The 8,742-nt window shown below is 53.6% G+C and overlaps 1 long non-coding RNA gene across 1 annotated transcript; it reads left to right on the top strand.

Annotated features, from left to right (window-relative positions):
- Positions 1–2,980: 2,980 nt before the first annotated feature.
- LOC112653893 (uncharacterized) lies at positions 2,981–5,692 on the top strand. The gene is made up of 3 exons (XR_003132603.3): positions 2,981–3,345; positions 3,646–3,740; positions 4,394–5,692. It is a non-coding gene; the product is annotated as an uncharacterized LOC112653893 (long non-coding RNA).
- The last annotated feature ends 3,050 nt before the right edge of the window (positions 5,693–8,742 follow it).

Raw genomic sequence — 8,742 nt, 5'->3', positions numbered from 1 at the left:
AGAAACGGGATCTTGTTGCTGTTTTTTTTTTTTTTTCTAGAATATTCCAAAAATGAGTGGCTGTATTTGGGTGAATGCCAGCAGGGCCAAGTTTGTTTTCTTCGGCCTGATGGCGCTGCCCGGGCTCAGAATGGATCTCTGCGGGCCTGCTGCCGGCGCGGTGGTGGACACCGGGAAGGGCTGGGGCCTCAGGGCCACGGGCGTTTCTGCGGTAACCGAAACCCAGAGTTCCCATGGCCCGCGCCGCGCCTCAACAGTCTCTGAGGCTCGTGCCCAGACCGGGGGTGCCCTCCCACTGCTCCAGGAGAACCCAGTCTCCCCTGTAGGCCTCCCCCAAACCAAATGGGGCACACTAGCCAGCAGGGCAGCAGGACCGCAAGGGTCCTACATAGTCGTTGGCAAGAGACAAGAGGCTGGATTTTCAGAGGCTGCCTGCCTTTAGCATAAAGGGATCGAGCTAGGAAACCCCAATATACAGAGGTTTTCTAAATATTCGGATTCCTGAACCCCTGTGACCACAGGAGCCATGTAAGGGCTGGGCGACAGAGCGGGGCTCTTGGCCATGGCTCTGGGATTCTATTTGTAAAACACAGAATGACACCGGGAGAGCTGAATGAAGACAAAGCCATCTTAAAACGTTCGATTGGTGAAATCTCCACACTTAGCAAACACTTTCATTTTCAGAGCTGCCTGTGGCAGTACGCAGGTCCAGAAAATCAATTGTGTTTCCTGGTGGATTCCACCCAGGAAACAGAGCCCTGGGAACGCAAGCCCGTGCACATATGTTGGAAGCACATATGTTGGAAGGAATGGATGCATTAGTCCTCTAACAAGCGAACCCTCTGGACGCAAGCGTGTTTATAAACCCACTTGTGCGACTTTGACGGCATCTACACGTTTATGCCTGTTTACCCTGCTTTTATACCTTCTGCGGAGTGGCCACAGTTGTGTGAGCTAGGCTGGCCACCCCTTCCCTTCCTGCCCTCAGAGAAACCTGACAGGTGTTGGGCTAGAAGTTACCATTTGAACCGGCCCAGAAGAGCGACTTTTCCCTGTATTGGCCAGGGGTATTGCAAATTGAGTTGCCCAGATTATTCTTATATCCTCTGTCCTGCAGTCCTGCATTCCTATTCCTTAAGGGTCAGACCCAGGTGTGGAGCCCCACTGGCGAGAGGGAAAACCAAGGACAGGGAAGGGCTGGGGCCCATCCAGCTAAAGTTGATGGACACTGGACACCCTGGGTCACCTTTTCCAATATTTTGCCCAATGTCTAGGGGACCCGCGGGGTTCTGTGCACATGTGTCCTCAGGCACTGTAGCCGGAACACAGGACAAGGCTTTGAGAAGACCGTGCATTCCGCGTGCTGACTTTTCCTATCAATGGGAGAGACCTGGGCAATTGACCCAGCGGCCTCCTCCTCTCCGTCTATTGTGGCGGCTCAATCACGCATTTACCGAAAGAAAAGCGAGTTTATCTTAGCCTGGAGGAGCCTCGTGTTGCGTGTGTGTGACTAAAAGGGTGGGGGAAATTCTGCAGCCACGACTGTGCAGATGGGCTGAGGATAGACACTTTCAGAAAAGGGCCAATTTCCCCTTCACAATGAGCGCTAAGTACCTGATAAATGGGGCTGGTGTTTATTCATGAGCAGGTACTTTGGAGATGGCGATTAGAACAGCCGCCCGCGCCGCCTCGCCAAGGTACTTAAAGCCGGGCAGGTGCAGCGCTGCGCGCGGCCCGAGCGCACAAAGCCCGCGGCCGCAGCGGCGCGGGGAGGGGCGTGAATGCGGGCCGCGTCGGGCCCCAAGGGCGCGCGGCGCTCAGGCACCTTAGTCTTTTGTTCCTCGACCGAAGCCAAGGCCACTTCACCGAGGGGCGTCCCGGGAAAACCTCCCCTCTAATTACCAAGAATTTCCCTCCGTCCCTCCTCCCCGAAGCCCAGCCGGGCAACTCTCGGTCGGGCGGACGCGGGGACGCAGCGTGAGGCCAGGTTCGGCGTTTGGGTAAATGCCCTTCGGGGCAGGCTATTAGCTAACCAGCTCGGTAACTAACTCTACAACTAGGGGAGAAACAGAACCCGGGCCTGGGAACCACGCGGGCACGCAGCTCTGGCCGCCCCCGCCGCCGAGGCGCCACCTCTGGCGGTGCGGGTAACCTCGGGCTTTCAGGTTTTGTTTCAACTCCAAGGGGAGAAAATTGGGGTCTGTCTCTTTCCACAGCTTCCCGGCGCCAAGGTCGTGGGACAAACTCGATCTCGCCCTCAGAGTGGCTCCAGAATCCCTAAGAATCCCCAGTTTTTACCCATGGTCGGCGGCCTCGGCTCGGGGCGGGCAGAGAGAGCGCAGCTGGCGCCCGGGCCTTGGGGGACCAAGCACGGGTCCTCTGCGCTGAGGACGGGAAGAGCTTTCCTGGGGACCCAGCCGGACGACCTGTGTCCGGCATCCCCTCCCTGCTCCCCGGCAGCTTCGAGGGTGCTTCGTGTGCCTAACGTTGGCTGGTCTGAGGCGCTCCTGGGGTGAGCACTCTGGGCCTGATCCCCGGGGCCTGTTGGGATTGCTTTTTTTCTTAGTCGTTTGGAAAAAAACAAAACAAAACAAAAAAACGACCAAGATCATTTCTCTCCAGTCCCTAGAATTAAAGAGGAGAAATCTGTATTGCAAACAAGTCGGATCCCCCCCCCCCAAAGAAAATTCTTTCAGAATGATTTTAAGCAAGGGGAGGCAAGGACCTGATGGGACCCCCACCACCACCAGGCACTTTTTTCACTTTCCACCACCGAGAACCCGATGCCTTCCTTTCCCACTCGATCAGATTGATCAGTAAAATTGCAGATGTGAACGCTCGTGATAGATTTTCTTGGAATCTTAGGGTTCGAATAAATTGCAGATGGAATAATCCCGATTCCCGGGGAAATCCGACACCCGGGCCGTGTGCGCGCAAAGCGAAAGTAGGAGCCCAGAAGCGCGGCAGGGAAGCGGGCGAGGTCAGCCCGGTGCCCGCGGTCGCCGAGCGCGCAGCCCGGGGACAGCCGCCAGCCGGGCCGCCGACCCAGGCCAGACGCCCGGGCGGCCGCGCTCAGTTCCCAGGGCTCCCAAGAAAGGCCCGGCCTCCCCTCCCGTCTCCTGCCAGGAGCGGAGTTCGGGTGGGAGGAATGCCCGAGCATCCTCTCGGGTTAGACAGCCTGCGTCCCCGCTCCAAGGAGACCCCGGGGGATGGCGGGACCGGCCGGCGAGGCGCAGAGGGCGCAGAGGGCGCAGAGGGCCCGAGGCCCCGGAGGCGGCCCCCTCCCGGCGCCGCGGCGTGGCCGTGCCCCGCACACAGCGTCGCTGCACCGCCACGACGGCCCGGGTGAGTGCGGCGGCGCCGCTGAAGGGCGCGGGGCCCGGGCCGCGCCAACCCCTGCCCCTGAAAGGCACCGAGCCGGGACCGCCGGGCGCTGGCGGAGGAGCGCGCGGCGCGCCCGGGACCCGCCCGACGCGGCCTCTCGGGTCCCCACCGCAAGATGGCTGCCGGGCGCCTCCAAATTTAGACAGAAAGTGAAAAATGCCGGGGAGGGGCGGGGAGGGGAGGGGAGGGGGCCTGGGGGGTGCGGTCGGGGGGACTAGAGACGACGCCTCGAGAAGGAGTTTTTGTATTTTCCATTCCCAGAACCCTTAAGGCCCACCCATAAGATGCAGGTGTGGCCAGGAGTCAGCAATACTAACCTCACGACTGATCTTCCCGTGACAGATTTACAATAAATCGTAAGCCTATAATGAATAAGATCCCTGGGGTGGTGGGGCGTATAGATAAGCCCAGATGTAATCTTCCGCGCTGGACTCCTCGGGTTGGGTCCCACTAGCAGAAAGTCTGGGGTTTTTTTTTGTTTGTTTTTTGTTTGTTTGTTTCTTCCAGGAAAACCATTTGGGGCCCGCGTGGGCGTCCCCAACTTCTGATTCCTGGATGTCACTGTTGCAAAGCCCCACTGACCAAGGGCCTCCTGCAAGCTGTCTAGTGAGTTAGGCCAGGAGGCCTGCCAGGCAGGAGCCCTGGGTGGAGCTTCTCTAAGGAAGCCCTAATTCAGGCCTCAGATACCCCCCCACTCAACATACAAACATAGAATCCTTTCACCCACGCCAAGCCTTATCTGGTTAAAGGATTTTTGTTACTCCAGCTATAATGTCACAAACACCTTATATTTATTTCACTTGGCTGGTGATAGAATCTCTATCTCCTGGAAGAGCCAGGAATCTCCCGTTAACCTGGCACCCTCCACCTCCTCAGGCCAGTAACTGATGTAAAGTGGGCTCTACTGTTTCTGATCAGAAGGCTTCAAGGATAGAAGATTGACTCCCTGACCTGTCAGCTTGGTATGTGTTGTGGATCCATCCTCACACCAGTTTCCTCCTCACTACAGGAAGCACCTCCATGGAGCAGGACAAAAAAGCAGCCCTCAAGATGGAGCCCACGCAGGGGGAATCTCAGAGAAAGCCCACCCATCCCTGATCAGTTCTGATGCTATCTCTGGGTTTGTGATGGAAGGACTGAGATTTCTCTGACCTTGGACCCTTGAAGAGTCTATAGGAAGGGAAGCAGGTCTTGGCCGCAAAGCCCTTGACATGCATCCGGGCTCCACCAAGAAACCACCGTTTCCCAATGACATTGGGGGAAGTCCCCTGCATCTTCAGTTTCCTCATCTGCCCAAGGGAGGAGGATTGTAAAGAAGACTCTTAACATCTCCAACCCGGGGCTCTAAGTGTGAGGGAAGGCAGCACACGGAGATTCTTGGACTTCAAAGGACCCTGGGGGCACTTAGTTTCACCTTGAGAAAGGTGCACATCTCTTTCTGAAATGCGGTCCTTTGCTAAGCAGTTTGGTAGTAGAATTAGGCACGCAGACCCTGGAAACAGGCTATCCAGGCTCAAATCTGACCTAGACCTGCAGTATACTACCCATGTGACCTTGGGCTACTTTTACTCAGTCTCTCTGTGCCTCAATTTCCTCATCTCTGAAATGGAGATTAATAGCAACACCTATCTCACAGGGCACTGGAGGGTTTAACTGAGCTCCTGCATGTAAAGCACTTAGAAGCATGCCTGGCACAGGGTAGCTGTTCCTATGAGTTGCCCAAACCTCTGGATGCAACCTCAGCCCTTGCCAGTCTTCTTGGTTCTCCTCCACTGACTGCCATCATTTCTGTCCCAGCACCAGTGCCAGGATCTCTGCCTCCTCTAGGTCCCAGCTCCTGCAGGAATGGGATGGAGGAGGGCAGGACGCCTGTGAATTGCCTGCTTGATGAGTACTTTGTCGGAGGAATCTCTTTGTGCCAGTGCTTTACTTATTTTCTGCTAGGGAAGGAAGTGGAGTCAGTGTCTCTTCCTTTCTCCTCAATCCTACCCAGAGATGAGCCAGCTGCACGAAAACCTGTGCCCTTGGCTTTAAGGAGGAAGAGAGGGAGGAAGATCTAGTTGATCCATCCCCACCAGGAAGGATCCTGTTCAGAGGCAGGTAGTTTACTGCACAGAAGTATTAATGTTACTCTCTCTCTCTCTCTCCACACACACACACACACACACGCACACGCACACACTCACACTCACACCAGCTCCCTGAGGGCAGGAACTCTTCTGTTGTGTATTCTGCTGTATCCCAGCGCCTTAAAATATTGTCTGGCACAGAACAAGCACCTCAATAAATAATCAATAGAAGGACCAGATCTGCTTCTGTAGCAGGGTTATTTTCCACATTGGGAGGTGATGGTCAGATTGTGTAGCCAAGAAAAGAACACACTTCCAAGTTCTCCCCTTAATAGTTTAATTCTCTCATTTATCTAAAGGGGCCCCTCTTTTGACACTTCCACCACGCACACACCTCTAAGCGGTTAGGCTCCAGGAGAGACAAGATTGCAAGGGTCTGTATTTCATTTACTACCTTCAAAGACATTGGGAAATCCATGTGACCTCCTAGGGGTTCGGTGATCCGCCCACGGAAAGGAGCTGGTCCACAGTTGAGGCCCCTCCTTGGTTGTTTGGTTAAAGCACAACGAGGAGACCAACTGGTGTCAGTGTTTTCTTTTCTGAGGGGGGAGGGACCTTGTTTTTTGGAAATGCAAAATGACAGTAACATTGTCATTAAAGACATTTGCTGTTAAAATAATAATCGCTCTCACTCGAGGATACATTTACAACATCTCAGGCACCCAGCAAAGCGGGAGACCTTCTGCTTTCCTCACAAAGAGCCCATGAGATCAATAGGCAAGCCCATTTTACAGATGAGGAAATGAAGATTTGACAAAAGTCAAACGGTTGATAAGGGAGAGTCAGGCTTCTAACACCATAATCCAAAGGCTCTTCACCACCACCACCACCACCCGCTAATTAACTCCTTTCTGCCTCCGGGTGAGTAGGAACGCAAGAGAATTCCTGTGCGCTGCGATTTAGGAGGAATTATCAGCAACTAGCTTAGGAACAAAGCTAGAATGTTGGTATTTTAGTCAAGAACCCTGAGTCTAAACCAAAGGCAAGGGGACCTCTTTCTCGCTTTGACACAGAAGGGAATTTACTTAATGTTTTCACATCTCAGCTTCCCCTTCTGTAAAAGGGGACTAATCTTGTTAGATCCACCTCCTTTAGCTGGGAGGACTCCATGAGCTATTCTATATAAATAACATAGTTTTTTTTTTTTTCCTTACCACAGTCTACTACAAGGTAGTATTCAGTAGAATTGAACTCACTGCCCTTTGCAAACTGCTGCCTTAAATGTTCTCATTCTACCTACCCACGAGTTGGGAGCCTCATCTATTAGGAGGAAAACTAGCAGTTTGTCCAAGGTGGCACAATAACCCAGGAGAATCAGCTTAGAGCTCAAGCCAGAAGTTCCCGTGAGGAAGAGGAGTGTTTGCAGATGGTTTTGCAGAAAAATGTTTCCGTTTCCCTTTTTTAAAAAAGGATGTAAACATCTTCCCGGGCTCGTCTGACATCAGTCTGTCAGTGATGAATCATCAGAAGCATGAAGACTTATACTAGGTAGGTCACCATCTTCAATTTTATTCAACCTCCTGGTGTCCCAGCAGAGGCCTTGCAGGAGGGCCCAAGGTGTGATGCAGTGAAGGTGACACCAGCCCCTCCAGGCCTCGGGACCCAGCCAAAAGAAGAGCAGAGCCTTATAATAACAGAAGCTGAGGGGTTCCTTTCTTTTTTAAATTTTAAAGCAATTTGCATAGATTCTTTTTTTTTTTTTTTGGATAACAAAAGTAGGTAGGACCAGCCTCTTCCTGCTGGTTTTTGCTTGTGAAGGAGCCCTCTTATATAATGGAACGGAGGGGAAGGGTCCTCTGGCTCAAACTGGTACATCAGTTTGAGCCAATGTTAAAAAAACTCAATCACCAATACTTTTCAAATTTATGTGCGTTTGATTTTTTAAATCAATTTTTAAAAGATTTTACTTATTTATTCATGAGCTACCCAGAGAGAGAGAGGCAGAGACATAGGCAGAGGGAGAAGCAGGCTCCCCTCAGGGAGCCTGATGTGGGACTGAATCCCTGAACTCCAGGTTCACGCCCTGAGCCGAAAGCAGACATCCGGATATTTTATCAATTAATCCAGAAACTATTTCGTTTCTTGAGTGCCTACTAAGCACTTGGCAGTACAGCTTGACAGTGCTAGAAGGGGAAGTGATATAGGGGGAAGTCCTCCAGACCTTCTGGAGGAGGAGGTCCTAGTACTTTTTGGAGGCAGAAACTTTAGCATGAGTAAAATCGCACAGGTAAGAAATTTGGAGACTACACAGAGAAAATGATGAGAAGGAACACAGAAGGGGAGCAGTGTGGCTTCAAGGAAAAAGCCATCTTCCCCTTTTTAATCTACTACTTCTAATTTGCTATGAATCTAGAGACCAAATATCAGGGATGTGAGAGCTGCGTGAAAAATAAAGCACAAGGACATAAACGACCTCGGAGTGAGCATCTGAGAGTGGAAGGCAGGAACGGAGGGCAGGGTCTGGGCCACTCAGAAGAAGCTCTGTGTACCAGTACGGCTTGTCAGTGTCTTGGTTGGGTGGGGTACACGCTAACACCTGTCCCCACGCAGAATCCAGGAGCTAGGCACCCAGGAACAGAAAGAGAGCCTATGGACAGAGACAGGATCCTATGCCCCTGCACTGCCACTAAATCACAGCCCACCCACCTTCACCACAGCAACCACCGTTTAGCCCAGGGCCTTAATTTAGGTGTTAGCCAGGGAGGCAAGGAGGGAGTGCCCACAGCTGATTCTCCTTAGAGAGCGCACACCCGCGTGTGTGCGCGTGCACACACACACACACACACACACACACTCTCCTCCAGCTTTTCAGGAGGAGCCTCTGGGCCTGAGGAGCTAAATTCTAACTGGGGGCTCCAACAGCCAGAATCTGAGAGCAGTGAAGGAAGAGCCAGAGCAGAGCTACCGGCGCAGAAAGTGGAGACCAAGAGGCTATCGGAAGAGAGATGGATGAGCTAGACGCCCTCGGGAAAGGCCGGCGACCTCAGCAGGCGGTCACGGGGCGCCCTTGCTGTCTGTGTCCTGCTCCCCCCGCCCCCCCCCCGCCCCAGGCCTAGTATCCCCCCCAGCCCTGGAGTGGCAGCGCGCCCCCCGGAGGCCCAGCGGGGCTGCCCAGTCTCCCCGCCGCTTTGCAGCACACCGCCCTCCGAGCTGTTCCTCCGGGTCCCACAGTCTGGCGCGGGGGGCGGGGCACGAGGGGTGCGGGCGCACCCCGCCAAGGGTTCTTACC

This window comes from Canis lupus, chromosome 3 (genome assembly GCF_003254725.2).
Source record: "Canis lupus dingo isolate Sandy chromosome 3, ASM325472v2, whole genome shotgun sequence".
NCBI lineage: Eukaryota > Metazoa > Chordata > Mammalia > Carnivora > Canidae > Canis > Canis lupus.
Note: the sequence above shows the minus strand (reverse complement) of the source record. Positions and strands in the feature narration are given on the sequence as shown.